The sequence below is a fragment of the Schistocerca americana genome, chromosome X, assembly GCF_021461395.2.
Source record: "Schistocerca americana isolate TAMUIC-IGC-003095 chromosome X, iqSchAmer2.1, whole genome shotgun sequence".
NCBI lineage: Eukaryota > Metazoa > Arthropoda > Insecta > Orthoptera > Acrididae > Schistocerca > Schistocerca americana.
In genome coordinates, this window is record NC_060130.1 from 743,611,144 (window position 1) to 743,637,215 (window position 26,072).

Genomic DNA, 26,072 nt, shown 5'->3' on the forward strand with positions numbered 1-26,072 from the left:
CAAAGGAGGTGTAACAGTCTTATTGCTGTTCTACAGTAGTATCCTCTTGCACACAGAAGTCATGTTCTGATTTTAAGTAGTTTTTCTCATGTGTAGGCTAATATAGCAATTTCGTCCTAACAGCACTTCTCTAGAGTACCCCCTCCTCACACTGTTAAGAAAGATGTATGTGGCATCAGTCCACTATCCTATGCCACGCGGTTTGAGGCGCTATGTCACGGATTGCGAGGTCGCTCCCGCCGGAGGTTTAAGTCCTCCCTCGGGCATGAGTGTGTGTGTGTGTGTGTGTGTTGTTCTTAGCATAAGGTAGTTTAAGTTAGTTTAAGTAGTGTGTAAGTCTAGGGACCTATGATCTCAGCAGTTTGGTCCCGTACGAGTTCACACACGTTTGAACATTTGAACACTATCCTACAGAACACGCTAGAGAATGGCTTAAGTCTGTTAAACACATTGATTCTACTCCTTAATACTTACCGAATAACTTTATTTGTGAGATCCAACCATAATGTGGTAATACATATACTCGACTGCATGTGTGAGAACACTGTCCTGGATTGGGATACATATGCGTGTTATGTACACCCACGTAGTTTACAGTTGGGGCAGTTGGGGGGATTTAAACTCAATGCAGACACCATTTTCCATAGGTATATGGTCACACCATTTTCCATAGGTATATGGTCATACTGCTGACACTCATGCGTTGTTTGATTTTCTGTGAGGATATTTGAGTGTCTCATACACCAGCCTGCAAAACCTCTTAAGAATTCCACTTTTCCTGATGAGCTACATGCATACATTTTTTGGATAGGACTATCATGAAATATATAGTAACACTCGCTTCATACCTAGATGAGGCTCGACAAGTGGAACAGATGATTTATGTTTTGGAAACTGTAAGTCTGGGAACAATCCCATGTACACACTACGACACATCAGAGAGCTTGTCTGCAGTGATGCATTTGATGGAAACTTGAAGTCTGGAAATAGTTTTACATGTTGATTTGACTTCCACTCCATCGTGTAGAGATCTGCTACAGGGAGTAGACATCTGTCCAGAGTTGATTCCTGTTGCTTCTCAGATATTTTTCCCGTAAGTGTATGCTCTTATTGCTTACCAGATGAGCTTCGCTACTTCTGTTTATACCTTCCATCTCAGATACGTGCCCACAACTATGTCAGGATATCTAAAAATTGTATATTTTGGGTATTTTTGTACCCTAGTAATAAGTCATTCGTTAGTTGACACTGTGTCAGCTGCACTTAGCATCCTGGAATGTGAGCGTTTCCCTTCTCCCTACCCAGTGAGTGTGTCTCTTTGGCAGTGTCATTTATAGGCAACCAGTTAGCAAGTTATGCGTTTGAGCCACAACCTTCCCCCTCTGGCAGCTCTACACACATACATATAGAGACCATGCATGTATATTACCAATTGCGAAGTCTCGGTTTCAGCCACTTGTACCTTATTTTCGACAGTGCCACAGTCCTACAAATAGTGAAAAACTCTTCGCAAAATGATTCTTTAGGGGATGTGAGCACATTTAAATTCGTCCTGCTAAAGAGCATAACATCTTCGATACATGATATGTTACCAATATTTGTTAACATGATTGTCTAGATTCTCCACTAATAACAACAAACCAAGACGTCCTCCTGCACCCATCACACCTCCTTTTATACCATTGTACTCACTGTACTCGATTCATCCAGTCACTTACAACCACATATTCTACAGATGCAGTGCATTTGTTCCATTTTCTGTAAGTCTGTATTTATGCTTTTGTTATGGATGACTCCCATAAACCTGACCCAGTCCTCTCACTGATGGATGCACCTTCGAACCTTGTCCGAGGGCCGGCCGGTGTGGCCGCGCGGTTCTAGGCACTTCAGCCAGGAACCGCGCGATCGCTACGGTTGCAGGTTCGTATCCTGCCTCGAGCATGGATGTGTGTGATGTCCTTAGGTTAGTTAGGTTTAAGTAGTTATAAGTTCTAGGGGACTGATGACCTCAGCAGTTAAGTCCCATAGTGCTCAGAGCCATTTTGAGCCTATCCGAGGCGTAGCGCATTGTGGATCCTCTTATAGACACTGTTCCAGGTATAATGAGTGGTGTGTCTACCTTTGTACCCTGTCCCAGATGTAAAGCATTCTCAATCCACCTCTAGACACTGTTCTAGATAAAATGCATGGTGGATCCATCTCCGAACTCTGTCTCATATGTAACGCATTGCGGATCCACCTCTAGGCATCATTTTGGATTTAGTGCAGGGTGGAGCTACATTCGAATACTGAACACGACGGAAGCCATCCGTGACACATGCACAGACAAAGACAAATAGAAAATAGAGCAAATGCACTGCATCTGTACAATATATGGCAGTATGGATCCATCTAGTACAGTGAAATACTGTCCAACTAAAGTGTTGTTCTGTCTTGTACATAAAAATAATACTCATTAAGGGATGTCTCCTCCATCCAACAGACATCTAGCGCAGAAAATTGCCAAACTGGGATGTTCAAGTGCCGTCATCATAGATTTTTAAGAGTATAAGAGGAGATGTGATAGGCGCAACGGGATGCCTTGGTTTGTTGTTATTAGTGGAGAATCTAGACAATCATGTTATAAATATAGGTAACATACCTTGCATCGAAGATGTTATGCTCTTTAGCAGGACGAATTTAAATGTGCTCGCATTCCCTAAAGAATTATTTTGCGAAGAGTTTTTCACTATTTGTAGGACTGTGGTATTGTCGAAAATAACGTACAAGTGGTTGAAATCGAGACTACGCAATTGGAAATATACATGCGTGGTCTCTGTATGTATGTATGTAGAGCTGTCAGAGGGGGAAGGTTGTGGGTCAAACGTATAAGTCGCTATCTATTCGTCTACAAATGACACTGCCAAGGAGATGCACACTGTAGGTAGGGAGAAGGGAAACTCTCACATTCCAGGATGCTAAGTGCAGCTGACACAGTGCCAACTAACGAATGACTTATTACTAGGGTACAAAAATGCCCAAAATATACAATTTTTAGATATACTGACGCGTTTGTGGGTACGTATCAGAGATGAAAGGCATAAACAGAAGTAGCGAAGCTCATCTGGTACGCATTAAGAGCATATATTTGTGGGAAACATATCTGAGTCGCAACAGAAATCGACTTTGGACACATGTCCACTCCCTGTTGCAGATCTCTACACGATGGAGTGGAAGTCAAATCAACATGTAGAACTGTTTCCAGACTTTAAGTTTCCATCAAGTGCATCACTACATAGGTCTGCAGACAAGCTCTCTGGTGTGTCGTAGCAGTACACGGGATTGTTCCCAGACTTCGAGTTTCCAAAGCATAAATCATCTGTTCCACATGTCGAGCCTCACCTAGGTATGTGCGAGTTTTGCTCGTCCTATCCAAAAAATGCATGCATGTAGCTCATCAGGAAAAGGGGAATTCTTAAGATTTTTTGGTAGGTTTGATGTATAAGACACTCAATATCCTCATATAAAATCAAACAACGCATGAGTGACAGCAGTATGACCATATACCTAGGGAAAATTATCGAAAAATAAGATAATCGCATAAAGTCGATAAAATTCGAGTAAAACCAGGTATAGTTACAACAAATCGATGGGAAATACGTAAAATTGAGGGAAATACGACGAAATATGTAAAATCGCGAAAACCTAGCAAAGTTACGTAAACTCAGTGAGAATACATAAAATTAGAGGAAAAGTACCAGGAAACGCGGGGATCTGAGGTGGGTTGGGAGTACCCTGATATTCAAGACTGAGAAAAGCTTAAAAATTATGCTATGTCTGCATTCAGTTGAAATCCCCCAACTGTAAACTACGTGGATGTTCATAACACATACTTCAACAAAGGCGAAATAAGTATTGCACAGAACGAATATATTACAGCAGGCGAAACATATGTATCCCAATCCAGGACAGTGTTTTCACATATGTAGTCGAATATAGATACTACCAAATTAGGGCTGGTTCTCATAAGCAATATTATTCGATAGGTACTAAGGAGTAGAATCAATGTGTTTAACAGAGTTAAGCCATTTCTGTAGGATGGTGGATTGATGCCACATATATCTGTCTTAATAGTTTGAGGAGGGAGTACTCAAGCGAAGTGGTGTTAGGACGTAATTGCTATATTAGCGTACACATGAGCACAGCTGCCTAACATCAGACCATGACTTCAGTGTGCAAGAGGATGGCTACAATAAGACTGTTACATCTCCTTTGGATATTGATAATGGTGTTTACTCCTTCATAAGAAGTCACTATTTCTTCATGTGCATTTGCATGCAGAAGAGCGTGGGTGGTAACACAAAGTACTAACTAACGAAAATATTCACGTCGTTTCTCTTGGCTCTATTTCCTAGTGAGCTATGGCCGCATCCATCAGAAATGCTACAATACTGGCCATTAAAATTGCTGCACCAAGAAGAAATGCAGATGATAAACGGGTATTCATTCGACAAATATATTATACTAGAACTGACATGTCATTACATTTTCACGCAATCTGGGTGCATAGATCCTGAGAAATCAGTACCCAGAACAATCACCTCTCGCCATAATAACGGCCTTGATACGCCTGGGCATTGAGTCAAACAGAGCTTGGGTGGGTGCACAGGTACAGCTGCCCATGCACCTTCCACAAGATATCACAGTTCATCAAGAGTAGTGACTGGCGTATTGTGACGAGCCAGTTGCTCGGCCACCATTGACCAGACGTTTTCAATTGGTGAGAGATCTGGAGAATGTGCTGGCCAGAGCAGCAGTCGAACATTTTCTGTATCCAGAAAGGCCCGTACAGGACCTGCAACATGCGGTCGTGCATTATCCTGCTGAAATGTAGGGTTTTGCAGGGATCGAATGAAGTGTAGAGCCACGGGTCGTAACACATCTGAAATGTAACGTCCACTGTTCAAAGTGCCTTCAATGAGAACAAGAGGTGACCGAGACGTGTAACCAATGGCACCCCATACCATCACGCCGGGTGATACGCCAGTATGGCGATGACGAATACACGCTTTCAATGTGCGTTCACCGCGATGTCGCCAAACACCGATGCGACCATCATGATGCTGTAAACAGAACCTGGATTCCTCCGAAAAAATATCGTTTTGCCATTCGTGCACCCAGGTTCGTCGTTGAGTACACAATCGCAGGCGCTCCTGTCTGTGATACAGCGTCAAGGGTAACCGCAGCCATTCCATATTCTGCTAACAGTCATTGGATCTCGACCAAAGCGAGCAGGAATGTCGCGATACGATAAACCGCAATCGCGACAGGTTACAATCCGACCTTTATCAAAGTCGGAAACGTGATGGTACGCATTTCTCCTCCTTCCACGAGGCATCACATCAACGTTTCACCAGGCAACGCCGGTCAACAGCTGTTTTGTGTATGAGAAATCGGTTGGAAACTTTCGTCATGTCAGCACGTTGTAGGTGTCGCCACCGGCGCCAACCTTGTGTGAGTGCTCTGAAAAGCTAATCATTTGCATATCACAGCATCTTCTTCCTGTCGGTTAAATTTCGCGTCTGTAGCACTTGATCTTCGTGGTGTAGCAATTTTAATGGCCAGAAGTGTGCTACTACAAATAAGCACAACTGACACGGGAAATGTGATTGAGGGTATATAGTTACCAACTTAAAGAAGACGCATAAGCTTCGTTCTAGTTGGTTTATAAGCTGTTTCAGCGGCAGATATACACTGACGATAGCTTCGTAGTGAGGTACAGATTGATAACTTCCTAGGACATCTGAATAGCGTAGAAGGAAGTAGTTTTATCATCTTAACAGACACTGGAATAATATCCCAGAATTGATAGCACACTTGATTTACGTAAAATGTTTCAAACTCCATCCGTCTGGAGCTCCATCATGTATAAACCACACATATATTCTTAGCCGTCTGTTATATCACCACAACACTCACATGTCTACTATACACAGATTAGGAGTGCTAAACTCCCCTACATGCACACATCTCTAGAGATCTTGTGCACTTGGATGGCTGCCCTGAGTAAGATTGGTGCGGAACAGTCGTTGCTGCAGTGCAGTTAAAGACTCAGCCCGTTCTGGTCCTTCACGAGGAATAATACCCTCCTGTGAGGAATAATACCCTCCCTCCTACTTCTGGTCAAATTAAGTCGGCGACAGTGTTGTGGGAAGGGTTGGTCAAGGATAATGTACGGAGATCACCCACTTTATCCTGTGAATGGGAGAATACTCTGCGACTCCCATCCAAATAAGGAAAGATGGCCAGTCGTAATCGTAAATTTCGCACGATGATCTATGTGCTAGAATTATGTAGATAACTTAATTGTATCGGTATATTTGAATGGACGTACTGCACCATCATCTATCTACATTTACAGTCTAGTATATGGTACTCACAAAGTAGTGGTTTAGCGACAATACAGAAATTGGGAAGCATTCTGCTGTGTCATTAGCTGGCATTGAAATTATGGAAAAACTGGTAAAATTGCTGAACTGATCGTGCTATTAAGTGCTGTGCTTATTACAGTACATCGTCCCATATCAACAGTGACTTTTCCATTCCAACCATCCACTGGTACTTAAATATATATGTCATAACATTCACACAGCTGTTTGGAGACATTACTCAATGCTTCAGACTCGTCCTCTTTCCATATGCTGCGATGCAAAAACGGTTCAGATGGCTCTGAGCACTATGGGACTTAACATTGGAGGTCATCAGTCCCTTAGAACTTAGAAATACTTAAACCTAACTAACCTAAGGACATCACACACATCCATGCCCCAGGCAGGATTCGAACCTGTGACCGTAGCGGTCACGCGGATTACTTTTGTTCCGACATGTAAACAGACAGCGTGGTAGGCTGTATTTTGTAATGTTATTTCAAATGCCTAAAATGTTCGTAATACTCACGTGCATGACAGTTTATTTACAGACGCTGATTTGAGCGCCAGGAACCTTATCAAATCAAGTAATTTTCTCCTTCAAACTGAAAGAAATTGGTTGACATAGATATTTCGTGAGTCTGGTTTTTTTTTTTTTCTTTCGGAGTTTAAATTCTCCTTTTTCTTTACTTGGTGAAAGTTTCGAAATAACAACGACATTCTGCAGTGATCGGTAGTTTTAGCAACAAAATAGTGGAAGTTTTTTCGATTTTACAGAGTGTACATGTATGGGAGATGTGAGAGAAGTTAATACATCTGTCAGATGTACCGTATGGAGCTCCGACCTCTGTAGTTTGCTCATCTGTAATAGGCAGTAGTGCTGTTGTTCTTTTTTTTCCACAGCGTTGGATAAAACAAAATAATGGAAGGTGGGGAGAGAGAGGTACAGAGGAAGAGAGGGAGAGAGAGAGAGAGAGAGAGAGAGAGAGAGAGAGAGAGAGAGAGATGTTATTGTATCCTGCAGTCAGACATAAAAATGACTTGACAGATGCCATTCTGTATTGATAATTTAGTTGTCTGAGATGATTGTCATGCCCTCGTGCACAATGAATGCTTTCAAAGTACGCAGATTTTACTCATAAAACTGAAAGATAATAGATTGTGCTTATTTTTGTGGAAACATGTCAGTTTTATTATCTCTGTAATTGTGTTTTTTTAATAAGTGCTCTTTTATGCGAGGTTTGTTGACGCTAAATAAAATTGTTACACTGAGATATTTTCTCTTTCAGAATGATGTGCACTTGTGGGCGCCACTGCTGGTGGCGTAGGGTGTCCTTCACATGCGGCCGCAGCTGTACTTTTAGACAAACTTCAAGCGGTCGTCTTTGTTCGGGATGGCCGTCAGTCATCTCGCTTTCTTCTGTGATCCACTTGAGTCCTGGCCTATTGTGTGTGTGTGTAGCATTTGACTGCGTCGGTAGTGCGGGCCTCCAGAGACGTGTGCACGGCCTGCGACTCAGCCTCGACCGCAGCTGACCGAAGACTGCTCACAACTACAGCAGTGGGCTGCTGTCGGTAGCGGCCGTCTCCCAATCAGTGGACGTTAGAAAAAGCGTTCTGAAGAGTTTTCAGAAATTTTTTGGTGTTCCAGGGAGGTCAGTCTTTCCAATAAATACGTTTAGTGGCTTACAGGAAGCGTCCTGTTCTTGAGTCTTTTGTGCATCTGTGACTGATTTCCACAGACCAGAAACGGTATATCACTGCCGCGAGATGGGACTCTTTGTGTACTATGAGCAACAGGATAGAATAGGCCTGTATCCCTACCTAAGGTGAGGAGAGGGAGGGATGGAGGGTGGTAGGAGGCGAGGAAAGGCTGATTCAGAGCTGGTCAGTCCATGACCGCAGATCGAGGTGAAGACATGTGCAGCTGGTGCACCTCTCTCCTGCTGCGATGTTTTGGGGTCGGTTTTTGTGTTATTGTGTTATTGCAATGATTTTTCTCAATTCCCAGTACTTATGTTGCATTATGACCTCGTTGTTTACCACTGCAGTTTTTTTCCCCCGACAATTTCGATGCGTAATTAGAGCAGTGAAGAATTTTCCATTAGTTGTGGTAGTATGTTACCAGAATGAGATTTTCACTCTGCAGAGGAGTGTGCGCTGATACGAAACTTCCTGGTAGATTAAAACTGTTTCCCGGACCGAGACTCGAACTCGGGACCTTTGCCTTTCGCGGGCAAGTGCTCTACCAACTGAGCTACCCAAGCACGACTCACGCCCCGTCCTCACAGCTTTACTTCTGCCAGTACCTCGCCTCCTACCTTCCAAACTTTACAAAAGCTCTCCTGCGAACCTTGCAGAACTAGCACTCCTGAAAGAAAGGGTACTGCGGAGACATAGCTTAGCCACAGCTTGGGGGATGTTTCCAGGATGAGATTTTCACTCTGCAGCGGAGTGTGCGCTGATATGAAACCTCCTGGCAGATTAAAACTGTGTGCTGGACCTAGACTCGAACTTGGGACCTTTGCCTTTCGCGGGCAAGTGCTCTACTAACTGAGCTACCCAAGCACGACACACGCCCCGTCCTCACAGCTTTACTTCTGCCAGTACCGCGTCTCCTACCTTCCAAACTTTATAGAAGCTCTCCTGCGAACCTCGCAGAACTAGCAGTCCTGAAAGAAAGGAGTGGTAGTATGTATTGGCCTTCCTATACTCCAGCGATGGTTAGCTTCCCTATCGCTTCTTACTATGTATCAGTGTACAAGTCACTCAGCAGCTATACCAAGATGACCTCTCGGAGGCAGAGGAATAAGACAAAGTTGTCGAGAACTAAAGAAAGTACTGTTTGTTTGAATTTCGGGCACTAGTGCTGCAGGGTGTTTGTCGAGTGGGGTATACAGCAATGCAGCGGGAGGCGTCTGTAGCGAACTCCAACGTCAAACAGTGAGACACACACACAGTCTGTGAAAAGGGATGGTGGTGGGCACACTTAAGTCGTCCCCTGCACTGTGGACTGATCAGCCATTTCAGAAACACGAACAGCTCCAGCACAGGCAGTAGTCTGTATGAGTATTTGCTGAATAGTATTCCCCTCAGCTCGTCTATTGTCGCCTCCGTCGATCCCTCGTGTATGAGGTTATAGACATAGTCGTCAGCTGTATGATTGTAGGTAATACACTTATTAACCTCCTCTGTCCAACAGGAACATCTCGTCAGTTGAACACATAATAAAGACAGAACCTTCCACTCCAGCCCTTCTCCTGCCAAATCACAAGTGGAGCAGGGAGATTAATTCCGACTTGTAGGTAAAAGGATCATCCTACATAGAGTTACTATTTATTTTGAGTACATGTGCTACTAGTTTCGAGTGGTGTTGTGCATTTTTTTTTTTCAGCTGAATAGAACCAGTTGTATGATGATGTCAATTTATTTGAGCTGTATTGCTATTTTAGACTCTTGTTATGCAGGTGTATGGATAAGATGTCTAATTAGGACTGATCTTAATGATTAATTATATAATTAGGACCGATCTTTATGATTAATTACATAATTATGACCGATCTTTGCTTCAGTTTCCCACCCAAAATAAAAAAGTACATTATCTAACCTTCCTCTTCTGCAGCTGGATAGAGACTGAACGTTTCACTGCGTAGGGAATGCACTTGGGCTTTCCATCCAGAAGGATCAGGATTCAAGTCACGGAAAGGACGCCCACCATTTTAAATTTCCCACCAATTCATGGCTGGGGGGGTGGGGTTGTGACGTCAGCGCAGCCTTGGGACAATAACATTCTTGCCATTTTTTAAAATCCCTCCATTTTTCGAATTTCCCGCCAAAATCCAAAATTCCCATTAAAATTCGTAATTTTCGCCAATAGAGCAACTGGTGGAGTGAGAGAGGGGGAGGAGGAGGAGGAGGAGGAGGAGGGTGTGGGAAGGGGATAATTTTTGTAATTAAATTAATTAATTTGCAATATTACATTGCGATGTTGCCGCATCTACCACTGCAACCCTATACCAGATGGTGTAGGGGGATAAAGTTGGCAACAATGCAAATTCCGCTCGTGGCAGCTCTGTCCTTCTACTTACAGCAACTCGACGTCATTGACTCGACAAGTCGTTCGGAGTCCCCTGCAGAAGTACTGAGCCATGCTGCTTCTATAGCCAACCATAACCGCGAAAGCATTGCGGGTGTTGGATGTTGTACACGAACTGATCTCTCCATTATTTCCCATAAATGTTCTGCAGGATTCATGTCGTACGACCTGGGTGGCCAAATCATTCGCTCCATTTGTCCAGAATGTTTTGCAAACAATTGTGGCCCAGTGACATGAAATCGTTGTTTGGGAACATAATGGCCATGAATGGCTGCAGGTGGTCTCCAAGTAGCCGAACATAGCCACTTCCAGTCAATGATCGGTACAGTTGGACCAGAGGACCCAGTCCATTCCATGTAAACACAGTCCACACGATAATGGAGCCACCACCAGCTTTCAGAGTGCCTCGTTGACATCTTGGGTCCACGTCTTCTTCGGGTTGATGTCACATTCGAACCATGTCATCAGCCCTTACCAAGGGTCCAACCGATAAGGTTACGAGCCCAGGAGAGGCGTTGCAGGTGCTGTCGAGCTGTTAGCAAAGCCACTCGCGTCGGTCATCTGCTGCCATGGCCCACAAACGCCAGATTTCGCTGCACTGTCCTAACGGATACGTTCGCCATACGTCCCACATTGATTTCTGTGTTTATTTCACGCAATGATTGATCGTCTGTTAGCACTGAAAACTCTACGCAAACGCTGCTGCTCTTGGTCGTCAAGTGAAGGCCATCGGCCACTGCGCTGTCCGTGATGAGAAGTAATGCCTGTAAGTTGGTATTCTCGCCACACTCTTGACTCTGTGGAACTCGGAATATTGATATCCCTAACGATTTCCGAATGAAAGATCCCATGCGTCTAGCTCCAACTACCATTCCGCATTCAGAGTCTGTTACCGCCATAATCATGTCAGCAACCTTTTCACACGAATCATTAGAATGCAATTGACACCTTCACTAATGCACCGCCCTTTTATACCGTGTGTACGCGATACTACCGCCATCTGTATATATTATCCCATGACTTTTCTCTCCTCAGTGTATACGCATGATTGACCTGAAAGTATTGACATTTCGATGCGTTTTCCTTAGTCACCACTGCACTTGTTTACTGTAACGTCACCCCGTGTTTCCGAACGGCCAAGTGAGGAAAAGTGCAATAATATCCTGCATAAATTGCATCGAATGCAACAATCGAGGGGAGTAATAAGCAGTTCGGATTCCCGACTTTTAAGAAGCAATGCTTCCTCTGGTGAATGAGGAATCTCTTACCAGTGTTTGATCAAGTGCATGTGCAATCGGTGTCCAGTACTGTGAGGAAAGTAATATTTGAACAGCAGCTACAACCAACCCCTCACAGAAAGTGTAAGCTTTGTTGACGTCGGATCTTGCATCGTGTAGAGCCAATGAATGCTGCCGAACTATTTGGCCGATACCCACTTTCCTCCATATCAGGCGTAGATCCAGGTCTCTTTTTTGGAGGTGTGGAGAAGGGTCACAGTTTGTTACAGCCTCCCCCTATTCCCAAATCTAACGTATTGTGTACCCCCTTGTCAAGTGTCACAGACGTCTATGATTATACAAACAATAACAATAAAATATATACTGTCCAGTCACATTAGTGTCACCGCCGCCTGTGTTCGACGGCAACGTGCAATAACCACTCATCAACGCCAGATGGCAAGACCAGCAGTGGAGGGTATACAGGCTGTTCCAAAACTATTCGCTCAAATTAATAGGGGAGGTATTACAAATACATTCAGTAATGGTGTATTTGGTCCCTGACGGCAATTTCTTATGCTAGGGCAATTTACACAGAAGTTAGTTTAGCATGCTAATTATAGCACTGGCATTCACAGTAACTGCTAGAACGCTCGAAAATTGGTCTGTATGCATGCAGTACGCCGCCAGACCATTGGCTGTTGTGTCCTTTCGAAGATTCCTGGCATGTCTGCAGTGTTACAAGTGGTTCAAAAATGGTTCAAATGGCTCTGAGCACTATGGGACTTAACATCTATGGTCATCAGTCCCCTAGAACTTAGAACTACTTAAACCTAACTAACCTAAGGACAGCACACAACACCCAGCCATCACGAGGCAGAGAAAATCCCTGACCCCGCCGGGAATCGAACCCGGGAACCCGGGCGTGGGAAGCGAGAACGCTACCGCACGACTTACAAGTGGTGACAACAATTCTAGTGGAGAGGTCTACTTCTGTTTCCCCTACGGTTTCATACACCAACTGCTTCATATGCCTCCAGTGGAAGAAATCCAAGAAGGCCAGGTGAGGTGACCGGACTGGCCAGCCCACAGGACCACCTCGGCCGATGTATCTATTCCAGAAGGTGGCCCTTAGATGATTCCTAACAGCACGGCTGAAATGGGCTGGTGTCACACAGTGCTGAAAGTACATCCTTTGTTTCAAAGCAGACCTCAGAGACAACCATCCATACACAGCCGTTTTGAATGTCACTGCACATTCGGAGTCAGCCACATCGACATAAAAACACGTGTCGGCACAACAAACAAAATGTTCCCTAACATTACAAGATGACTTGACACGCCATATGTTGCTTATCGAAATATATTTCCTTTGAAGTTCCCTACCTCGTGTTTCCAATTGAACCAAGAGTTTCGGATCATGCTGCATAAAGCGTTTTGGGGTGAATGCAGTCATTGTCGTACTGTGGAAATGGGGCGATTTATCTGATACCAAAAAGGGCACTATCATTGGTTTTCAGGCCGAGTGTCGAAGCATTTCCGAACGTCTAAGTTTGTTAATTGTTAGCGTGCTGCTATGTGTAAAGTATAACATACATGACAAAGTAGCGCTATCCAAAACCGTCGCAGAGGAAACTGTGGTGCACCACAGGCCATAGATCACAGGGGTTAACAATGGTTTCAGAGATGTGTACGGGCGAGTAGACGTGCAACTGTTGAGCAACTGACCGCCCAGATGAACCAAGGGGCTACCAGCAAATTCTCCTCAACGATCGTTCAGTGAACGTTGCAGCACATGGGCTTCCGCACGAGGTGCCTCGTTCACGCACTCATGCTGGCTGTTGTTCATCGGAGACAAAGGCTGGAATTTGCACGCCAGTATCGCAACTGCACGTCCACTGAGTGGCAATAGGTGGTCTTTTGAGATGAATCACTTTATATGCTGCGGTGGACACATGGGGTTGCCGTGTACGACGTGAAACGTCTGAAAGCAAGCATCCTGTAACAATTGTTGGAAGCGTTATTGTCTGGGGAATGTTTTCGTTGCATTCTCTGGGTGATTTCGTCATTCTGGAAGGCACAATGGATCAATATATGTATGCATCTATCCTTGGGGATCATGTACATCGCTACATGCAGTTTGTTTGTTCTTGCCATAATGGCACCTACGAATAGGACAATGCAACGTGTCACACAGCTCACAGTGTAAGTGCCTGGTTCGAATGGCACTAGATAAAAAAATAGAAATAAGCGTATAGCATCGTTGGCCCGCAGGCCCCATCCGGGACATTGTATTCTGAAAATACAAACGCTGTATAAACACAGACATTGCAACCACCAGTGACGACTCCATGCCTCGACAGGCTAAAGTGACGATGTGATATTTGTCTCCCTGTGCGGGAAGCACGAACTGTGCGACCAGAAGGGTTGTGACTACGCGACGTATGGAAGACTGGATCGGCCATGCAAGTGTATTAAGGTGGCCGAAGTGGTTATGGCGACCACTCGTGACTAGTGGAAAATCCGGGTTCGAGTTCCGGTCTGACACAAATTTTCATGTGTCGCAAACAGCTGACGTCAATGCATGTTCGCAACATTCGAATTCGTTCCGTAATCTCTCGAACCGTGTCGGATTTTTTTGTCAATGGTAGGTATGGCGAGCCTGTGGGTGTGCACTTTTTCTGCCTATAATGTTCTCCAACGGTTGTCAGGCCTCTAGCCCATCCCTGTGGGCAAGAAACTGAGAAGCATCCAATATTAAGCTTATAACTTTCTAGAATTCCTTGTCATTCCCAGCACCTACACTGCCTGACAAAAAGTAAAACACTTTGAAAGAGAAAAGGAAACGAAATGAAACTTCACAGGTTGAGGAAGTATGTGATTTTATTTCAGGGATTACAAAATCGAGTCAAATTTACAAAGAACTTGGCAGTATAAGACCACTTATCAGTATGTCATCGCATCTTGTTTGGCTTGGATGCATGCATTGCGTCGGTTGCAGTGGGTATCGTAAAACCGTTGCATCTTCTTCTGAGGCAGGCTGGCCCACAAGTGTAACTTGTCCTTTATATCCTGGATACTAGCACTGAGACGGAGCTGTTGACTGAGCTGGATCCATACGTGATCCATTGGGGACAGGTCTGAGGACCTTTATCGTCATGCGAATACCTCAACATCTCGCAGACGATTCTTAGAGACTTGTACCATGTGTGGGCGGGCATTGCCCAATTGGAAAATGGCAGCATGATATTATTGCATGCTTGGTAACACATGCGGATGCATGATGTCTGTGGTGTGCCACCACAGTTCCCTCAATCACGACAAATGGCTTCACATACTGTGACGCCAGGTTACTCCTGGCGTGTCTCTCCAAAACATTGAAAGAATGGCATCTCTGCCCAGGTCGCCGCAATACTTGCCGATGATTGTGTAGTGCAGAACCACGATTCATCGTTGAACACTATGTGATGCCATTCATTACCAGTCCATGCTTGCCAGTCACAACACCAGTCAAAATACAACTGTTTGTGTTGTGGTGTTAATGGCAGCCTACGCCTGGGATGGTAATTCCCTAGTCCAGCTTCTGCTAAACCCCAACCAATGGTGTGGGATAACACAGAATGTGGGAGGGAGTCCGTTATTTATTTTCAGATGGCAGGCACAGGTATGAAGGGCTTACCATGTGCTTGGTTCTCAATATTACCTACTTCCATTGAGGTGGGTAGGCATGTCAACCAGAACCTAAATGAGAGTACGAATACCCTCAGGTTCCCCTACAGTCTAACATCAGACCACTATCACATCTGAATGTCCCACAAATCTGGATACTGGACAAGTGGACTATCTGATCAATTGGAGATCTCAATGAAGCCCCTTTGGACTTTTGTAATGTATTGACAACGCTGTCTCAGATGAGTACACGGCATCTCTGTGTTCTTTACAGTGATCACTCAACATCTGACACCGTTTGCGCTGATTATATAACCTGCCACACCCGCCAATGACAATCAACATGAACAACATCAATGTACTCCGGTGGCCGTTTTATGTGTTGTATTTACATACCTGTGGATGGTGTGTACTTGTATCAGGTTGCATCATGGTGTGGCCTTCACCGCAACAGGAAAGGGAAGAGTAAACAGGCTGGGAAAATAGCAGGAAAGTTAACGGGATAGGCAATGTGATGAGTGATAAAATACTAGTGGTTATAGGGTTCAGAAAAGACCCTTTTATAGGATAGGGAGGACAGAAAGAAACCAAGTTTTAAGAGAGGTTAAGATTGAGACAAACCTTCAGTTTGTGAAAGAAACCAAAAAACATAATTCTAGCTTATTACATCAACATAAACAGCTGCTGGTTAAGAATTTTCAACAATCAGCAGAAATTTCAACTCTACCCAATTTTAACTCAGTCAATGTGAAATGTCAGTTATCTTTAATGCATCAAAATATTCGAGGACTGAGAAATAAAATTAATGAATTAACTATCTGCATAGGTGAGTTAGAGTCCTCAAACCCAGCTGACCTAATCTGCCTCTCTGAACATCATGTGAACACTGGTATAGAACTTTTAAGTTTTACAGGATTTAGGTTAACATCTCACTTTTGTTGAGCAGAAATGGAGAAAGGAGGAGTTGCCAAATTCAACAGGAACTGTCATAAATTTAAAAACATAGATGTTGATAAATTTTGCATAGAACAGCATATGGAAGCATGTGCAACAGAAGTAGAATTTCATAAGAAATCCTTCATAACATTAAGTGTATATCGAGCACCTGCAGGTAACTTTAATCTGTTCATAAAACACCTTGAAGCTGTACTGGCCCATTTAACAACAACAACAACAAAAAAACAAAGAAATAGTGGTTGCTGATGACTTCAACGTAGATTTCCTTAAAGACTCTCCCAATAAGAACTTATTTGAGTCATTCAACTTATTTGACTCATTCAACTTAATTCCCACTGTATAAAGTTCCCAACTACAGCTCCCAACTAGGGCTCACAAACAGCCTTTGATAATATCTTTATAGAAAAGTCCAATGAAAAAAATTATATTACAAAACCAATAGTCAATGACCTCTCAGACCATGACATGCAGTTCCTTCTGTTAAATGTTGATACTGAACAGGATATACAGTCTGTTAAATTTGAGCTCAAGAGGGTAATCAATGAGCCAAAAACTGATTATTTTAGGACACTCTTCAGAGACATTCACTGGAGTGATGTTTACAGTGCTGATGGCATGAATGAAAAATATAACACTTTTGCTAATAAAGTGCTTACCTTATTTGAACACTGTTTTCCCCCAAAACTAATCAAGGTTAGAGCAAAGTCCACAAAGAAGCCGTGGATTACTCAAGGAATAGAGGTATCTTGTAAAACAAAAAGAAAACTGTAACTTTCAATCCGAAACAGTTCTGATGTTGATGCTATAGCACATTACAAGAAATACTGCACAATATTAAAGACTGTAATATGGACATCAAAGCAATAAGGAAAAGATAGTCTTATCTGATAACAAACAAAGACAATATAGGATATAATGAAGGAGGAGACCGGTAGAACCAGATATGAAGAGGGGCAAACAGCATTAAGAGTAAATGATACATTGGTGACAGATGTGTACAGTGTTGCAGAACTTTTTAACACACATTTTATAACTGTTACTGAAAAGGTGGGTTTGTCAGGTTCTGTAGATGCTGCCAAGGGGTACCTCAAATGTCCGTCATAAAATCTCTGAAATCAGAAACATCTAGTGGGTATGATGAAATATCAACGAATTTAATTAAAGAATGTAAGTTAAATAACATATTAATCTCTCTGTATAACCAGTCATATATCAGTGGAATATTTTCTGAATGGTTGAAATATGCTGAAGTTAAGCCACTGTTTAAGAAGGGAGATAAAGAAATAGCATCAAATTTCCATCCAGTTTCACTTTTGCCAGCATTCTCAAAAATTTTAGAAAAGGTAATTTACAATCGGCTTTATAACTATCTTATCACAAATAACATACTGTAAGGGTCACAGTTCGGATTTCTAAAGTGCTCTGAAATTTAGAAGCCTATCTACTCTTACAGTGAAAATGTACTTAATTCATTACACAAAAACCTGCAGGCAACAGCTATATTTTGTGATCTGTCAAAGGCATTTGACTGTGTAAATCACAATATCCTTTTAAGTAGAGTATTATGGTGTAACAGGAAATGCTGCAAAATAGTTCAAATATTATCTCTCTGGCAGGAAACAAAGGGTATTATTAGGAAATAGACGTGTGTTAAGCTATTAGGCATCAACCAACTGGGAAGTAATTACATGTGGGGTCCCACAAGGTTCCATTTTAGGGCCTTTACTTTTCCTTGTTTGTATCAATGACCTTTCATCAGTAACATTACCAGATGCCAAGTTTGTTTTGTTTGCTGATGATTGCAATAAATAGCAAATCAAGTGTAGTCTTAGAGAGATCGGCTAATAAAATATTTGTGGACATTAATCACTGGTTTCTAGCCAATTCTTTGTCTCTAAACTTTGAAAAAATACACTACATGCAGTTCAGAGCTTGTAAGTGATGTCCCACGAGTATATGCCTAAGATACAATGACAAGCAGATAGAAGAAATGGATAGTGTTAAATTCTTGGGATTACAGGTTTATAGTAAATTCAACTGGGAGGAGCACACCATAGAACTGCTGAAGCATCTAAACAAATCTCTATTTGCAAGGCGAATTCTGTCAGACATAGGGGATATAAAAATTAAAAAGCTGACATACTATGCTTACTTTCATTCCGTAACGTCATATGGGATTATTTTTTTGTGTAATTCATCAAGCCAAGCTAACGTTTTCTGGGCACAAAGACATGCAATAAGAGTTATATGTGGTGTGAACTCAAGAACATCCTGCAGAGGCCTGTTTAGGGAATTAGGAATACTAACTACAGCTTCACAATATATTTATTCCTTAATGAAATTTGTCATTAAAAATATATCACTTTTTCAAATCAACAGCTCAGTTTATTTAATCAGTACTAGAAATAAGAATAATCTTCACAAGGATTTAAAGTCACTTACTCTTGTACAAAAGGGTGCGCATTATTCAGGAACACACATTTGCAGTAACTTGCCAGCAGCCATAAAAGCTTAACAACCAATGAAATTCAATTTAAGAGAAGCCCAAAGGATTTATTGGTGGCCAATTCCTTCTACTCCACTGATGAATTTCTCAGTAGAACCAACTGATTTTGTGGAAGGTGCATAAGCTCATTTGTTTTAGTTGTAAATATTTGTCGTGTATTATTGTTTTTCTGACTTGTTCTACATCCTGGAGAACCTCCTCACTACGGATCAATTGGAATGAAAGTAAATCTAATCTAATCAACATCGAACCATGTCTTCATTTTTTTTCGGGCGGTATAGTTTTCAAGCTACTTTAGTCTTTGAACATTTGCTGAGATATTCGGAAATTGATGTATGTAAAAAATATAAACTATTACTAAATTGTTTGTCAGGATCATGACCACCAAGACACCTCCCTCCTACACGCCTTGGATCCACACCTGTGGCCTACGTACTTTCCTTGCACAAAACACGTCACTGCACAAATGGAATGCTCAATAATCGCAACTGTGACGTTGAGGACCTCCACACTACAGCTGTGAATGGTCATCATCACAGATCTGCAGTGAACTTGTAATTACTGGTCAACAGTCCTCTATTGGTGTCCTCTCCATTTATCTACATTCTACACCAGCGCACACTGAGTTTTTAAGAGACAATCACCCCACAATGATGGAAGATATTTACCTTAATTGTAATGCACACATGTGGTTCCTACGTAGTGGAGCCCTCTTTTCACATCGTCTCGTGAATACCTGCATTAAACATTTCCAGCAAAGTGGATAACAAGATGTCTGATTTCATGATCAGCTCATTCAATTGACGTTCTAAAACTCCAGAGGGTTACTGCAGCAGCAAATCCACATTACAATGCAACCCATTTTGCCAGGATTTTATGTTTATCATGATCATGTATGCCTATGGAAAGTACTCGGTTTGTAATTCGTCTCCTAAATAGTTCAGGATTTAAAGGACGCCAAGTTATTCAAGTGCGAATCGAACAATGATATGATGCTAAAAATTAAAACATGTCGTCATGGAGAATAACTATGCCCGTCAGCCTAAATTGGGCAAGAGTATTTTAAAGTGAACATGAAGCTAAAAATGTAAAGTAACTGCTGAGTTAAACTTTACTGTCGACAGAATTCTGCTCAGTAAACGGCCACGACAACAACAGCACTCACTAGCATGTACTAGCAAAGTAATCAGCCAGCAACTATTTTGCCTTCTATATATCTTAGTGCAATAAACTGTGTCGCACAAACCTACACCGTTTGTTTTAGCATATAAAACAATGCTGATTGCTGTATGTCACTTAACAGGAGAAAAGTACTAATCTGTCTGACGTGGAGTGGTCTTGAAACTTCGCTACTGATAAACAGTAATTTTAAGATAGTCAACAAACTATTATTTTAACTAACACAAACGCTACTTATGGTCATTGACTGGTTGTAAGCCTTAACATTGCACAGATCATGACTGTATGTCGGGCCCTGAATCTGTTGTAACTTAGATAGGTTATTACAATTCATAATTTCAAGTGCTCAAATATTTAAATAGTTGTTAATTACCTTCAGACAAACGTTCACTGTTATTTTACTGACACACTACCTAAGGCATCGAGGGCCCCTATACTATCCTCTTTCGTAACTTTACTTTTGAACAATACCTGCAGCATTAAAAAATAATGTAAGTATAAATACATGAACTAATAACACAAACCTGTTACCCAAGTAGAAGTGTTGTAGGCCTTTAAACTGTTATGGCCTGTTACTGATTTTATAATCACTGTTCTGAAGGAAATTTCATATTCTGATAAATGATTTTAATGGTTCTTGAAATTTAACTCTTTTTTATAGAAAGTTTAATTACATGTTCTTTTCACTATAGCTGACATATTAGTCCTGGGAGAATCAGCAACTTTATTGATATCTAAAAAAATTCTCATTTGCACATTTTTAATTACATGACATGTTTCAGTCACTCTGGACTATCTAGAGATCTGAAACAAAGTAAAACAAAATATGTATCACCTAACGTTTTACAGTAAGTAGAAAAGAATTGTACATAAATTTACAATTTACCTACGTAGTTGTGCCGGCAATCTGTCTTGTCTGTTCAGATCCTCAGAGGAGACTACATTTTACAACTGCGGTCGATGTTTTAAACAGGTATAAAAAGATTTTTCGATACCGCTAGCGGACACAAAATTTGTTGACAACGAAGTAGGTACCTCATTATCACGCTGTATTGGCATTACAAAAACATTTAACACGTGTTTATACAGATATTAAAGCTTCTTTATACAGGGTGAGTCACCTAACATTACCGCTGGATATATTTCATAAACCACATCAAATACTGACGAATCGATTCCACAGACCGAACGTGAGGAGAGGGGCTATTGTAATTGGTTAATACAAACCATAAAAAAATGCACGGAAGTATGTTTTTTAACACAAACCTACGTTTTTTTAAATGGAATCCCGTTAGTTTTGTTAGCACATCTGAACATATAAACAAATACGTAATCAGTGCCGTTTGCTGCATTGTAAAATGTTAATTACATCCGGAGATAATGTAACCTAAAGTTGACGCTTGAGTACCACTCCGCCGCTGTTCGATCGTGTGTATCGGAGAGCGCCGAATTACGTAGGGATCCAAAGGGAACGGTGATGGACCTTAGGTACAGAAGAGACTGGACCAGCACATTACGTCCACATGCTAACACCTTTCTATTGGTCTTTTTCACTGAGGCACATGTACATTACCATGAGGGATGAGGTACACGTACACACGTGGTTTCCGTTTTCAATTACGGAGTGGAATAGAGTGTGTCCCGGCATGTCAGGCCAATAGATGTTCAATGTGGTGGCCATCATTTGCTGCACACAATTGCAATCTCTGGCGTAATGAATGTCGTACACGCCGCAGTAGATCTGGTGTAATGTCGCCGAAGGCTGCCACAATACGTTGTTTCATATCCTCTGGGGTTGTAGGCACATCACGGTACACATTCTCCTTTATCGTACCCCACAGAAAGAAGTCCAGAGGTGTAAGATCAGGAGAACGGGCTGGCCAATTTATGCGTCCTCCACGTCATATGAAACGCCCGTCGAACATCCTGTCAAGAGTCAGTCTAGTGTTAATTGCGGAATGTGCAGGTGCACCATCATGCAGATACCACATACGTCGACGCGTTTCCAGTGGGACATTTTCGAGCAACGTTGGCAGATCATTCTGTAGAAACGCGATGTATGTTGCAGCTGTTTGGGCCCCTGCAATGAAGTGAGGACCAATGAGGTGGTCGCCAATGATTCCGCACCATACATTTACAGTCCACGGTCGCTGTCGCTCTACCTGTCTGAGCCAGCGAGGATTGTCCTCGGACCAGTAATGCATGTTCCGTAGATTCACTGCCCCGTGGTTTGTGAAACCCGCTTCATCGGTAAACAGGTAGCACTGCAACGCATTCTCTGTTAATGCCCATTGACAGAATTGCACTCGATGATTAAAGTCATCACCATGTAATTGCTGATGTAGCGACACATGAAACGGGTGAAAGCGGTGACGATGCAGTATGCGCATTACACTACTTTGACTCAGTCCACCGGCTCTCGCGATGTCCCGTGTACTCATGTGTGGGTTCATGGCAACAGCAGCTAACACACCAACTGCACCCGCTTCTCCTGTGACGGGCCTATTACGGACCCGTTTGCGTGCTACGACCATACCTGTTGCATACAGTTGGAGGTAGATGTTTTGCAATGTGCGGCACGTTGGATGCTCTCTGTCCGGGTACCGTTCTGCATACACCCTTCAGGCTTCAGCTGCATTTCGTCGACACTCGCCATAGATGAGTATCATCTCCGCCTTTTCAGAGTTCGAATACACCACGGTCACAGCTCCTACAACACTACACTATCGCAGACGTCTGGTAACACGGTGTACTACAGTTGGACTGCGTGCGGAGACGAATGCAGAATAACAATAGCAGCGAGCGCTATATGCGGACACTGCGACAGCTAGACCAAACCACAACAGTGCACTACAGCCACACTCGTAAACACGGTCGTCATCGTAAACATGTCCCTGCAGATGCTGCTCGCCGACCGTTGTCCGTGTTTGTTACAACACGCAACTGAACGTCGGAGGTTTCAAGCGTCAACTTTAGGTTACAATATCTCCGGATGTAATTAACATTTTACAATGCAACAAACGGCACTGATTACGTATTTGTTTGTATGTTCAGATGTGCTAACAACACTAACGTGGTTCCATTTAAAAAAAACCTAGGTTTGTGCTAAAAACATACTTCCGTGTATTTTTGTATGGTTTGTATTAAACAATTACACTAGCCCCTCTCCTCACGTTCGGTCTGTGGAATCGGTTCGTCAGTATTTGATGTGGTTTACGAAATATATCCAGCGGTAACGTTAGGTGACTCACCCTGTATGACTGCTTTAATATCTGTATAAACGTGTGTTAAATGTTCTTGTAATGCCAATGTAATCTGATGAAGAAGCATCACCTCGAAACATGTCGCTAAAAAATAATCTAGTTGTGAGCAAATTTTGTAACTGGTAGCGGTATTTAAAAGCCTTTTCATATTTTTGAAACAGTCACGGTCAACAGTAAATATGGCTTCAAATTAGTTTAAATGGGTATCTGGTGGAGGTATACGATAAGGATAGGGGTAGGGGGGTAGGGGGGTAGGGAAAATGAAGCAAAAATGTGCAACTGAATAAATGAGAACTGTTTTAAATATTCTTTTACTACGCGTTGAACTTATGATATTTAACTACCACTTGGAGCAGTTCATACAAAAGAATACTTGCTAAATCAAAAACTATTGCTCCGCGAAAATTAACACGTCTTTCAATTATTGAAATTACTCAGTTCATCGCCCGCATCTCGTGGTCGTGCGGTAGCGTTCTCGCTTCCCACGCCCGGGTTCCCGGGTTCGATTCCCGGCGGGGTTAGGGATTTTCTCTCCCTCGTGATGGCTGGGTGTTGTGTGATGTCCTTAGGTTAGTTAGGTTTAAGTAGTTCTAAGTTCTAGGGGACTGATGACCATAGATGTTAAGTCCCATAGTGCTCAGAGCCATTTTTTACTCACTTCATCACTTTACGTTTGACTTAGAAAGACTCGGAGTATTTTTGTAACACGAATGGGAACCTATCAAGATATGTGACACAAAGTGAAATCAATGTTTGTGACACAAAATTAATGTTAGTTATAAGATGAAGACTTCAGTAAACACTGGTCCATACATAGATATACATAACTAAACTTTACTTTGCCTGAAGGTGGATGCAATGAGGATCTTGTGTGGTAATAGAATAATGTCGTCTGACGCAGTCATGGTTTTTTACGTAATTTACTCTGTATATCTCTTCTTGGTGTCGGAAATGATATTTCCAGAGTAATCCAATAAATTCCGTGATGCGATAGCAAATAACAATTCACATCCTAAGCATATTTATTCCACTTTCTCAGAAATTCTTACATCACAGAGTCCTCGAGATGTTGTGTCATGAAGGCTAGCGACAGACTATATCTGCCACAAAGACTTCTCACGTAACTTCACGCCTACCCACCTTTTAAATTCCCGCCTAAATTTTTCTGTTGTGGACGAACTTCCCTCCAGTTTTTCTATTTCATACAGTTCTACAGTCTGTAAACACGAATCAGTTACGTACGAGTATGTTGCAATTTAGTACATACATAACATAGCCTTAGAAAAGACGTTTAGAAAATTACTTCTGATTACATAAATTTTAAAATCGCGAATAAAAAATTTAAATGCATCTCAAGTCAAGGAAGTTAATGAATACAGATGATACAGTGTCAATAATAGACATAAGTGTTACTATGTGAACCCAACTGCAATTGACTTCGGTTCTCAAACGTTGCTGTATTAGACAACCATCAAAACTCAAGAAAAACTCCTGTTATTAATTCTCGTTGACTATGACACTGTCCAACTTATGTTGTTTCGACAGGTACAAGAGAAAATTTTGCGAGAGTGTCTTGCTTGCAAATAATCTAGTTGATCTCACTTTGAACAAGTGGCGAAAGTAGCAGTTAGCCCAAGTACTGCAGATAAATAAAATTACTAGGAAAAAGGGTCTTGCCATCTCATCAACAAAGTAATGGTAAATTACAGATGTTATCATTTTTGCTTACAACTTTTGCCTAGTCGTTCTCAGACCAGAATTATCTAACTCACGTTCATACAATTTCCCTTCTCCATCGCTTCTGAAATTTTCTACCATCATCAAAAACCACGCTGCGTGTTAACGAACTGTCAAAAAACGACTTTTGAAGCTATTTTTACAGAGTCAGTTAATGGTCAGAACATCTGCTTCTCAATCAAGGTAAATAACTGCTCCTTATCTACTACTTGACGCAGTGGTTACCACACTGGACTCACATTCGGGAGGACGATGACTCAAACCCGCGTCTGGCTATCCTGATTTAGGTTTTCTGTTATTTCCCAAAATCGCTTCAGGCAAATGCCGGGATGGTTTCTTTGAAATGGCACGACTGATTTCCTTCCCTAATCCGATGGTACCGGTAGCCTTTCTGTTGGGTCCCCTCCGCCAAATCAACCAAACAACTGAATATATCTCATTGCTCACGTCACACACAATGTTCTCCCTTCATTTACAAAGAAGGATAAGGTACAAACTAGCAGAAGTAGGTACAAGGCTATGGATTAAGAAAAGACATGAAGAGCTAAAATTCACATTGCTCAATGATGATCCAGATCAACTAAATAATAGTAACAAATAGAAATTATATAAATAATTTTACTAATTCTATTCATGAAACGCTACAAAATATCACTTTAACGCAACAACTGAGAATAAAATGGTATGAATAAAATAGCACCCAGATGGACCTCATCCTAGATGTTCGTTGACGGTTACTTAGTTGCGTGTTCTATAGGTCTTATGCATGATATAAACGTTATCATATGGAACAGTCAAGTGAACACACATGGGACACATATTTAAAAGGAGATAAAAAAATATTCATATGACTACATGCTAGCAATTTAGAGGTCTTTCTCTATAAGTGACTCATTATTACTATTCAAGCCTTCCTCTATGGCATACAACAAGTTGTTGAGTCGAAAAATGTGTAACCTGAATTTAAAAACATTTCTGTGGCTGTATGACATTTTATTTCTTTGGGTATATTGTCTGAACCCAAAGATTGTAAAAGAGTTA

The 26,072-nt window shown here is 42.0% G+C and overlaps 1 non-coding gene across 1 annotated transcript; it reads right to left on the reverse strand.

Annotated features, from left to right (window-relative positions):
- Nucleotides 1-8,600: 8,600 nt before the first annotated feature.
- On the reverse strand, nucleotides 8,601-8,674 carry Trnas-cga. The gene has a single exon. It is a non-coding gene; the product is annotated as a tRNA-Ser (tRNA).
- Nucleotides 8,675-26,072: the final 17,398 nt, after the last annotated feature.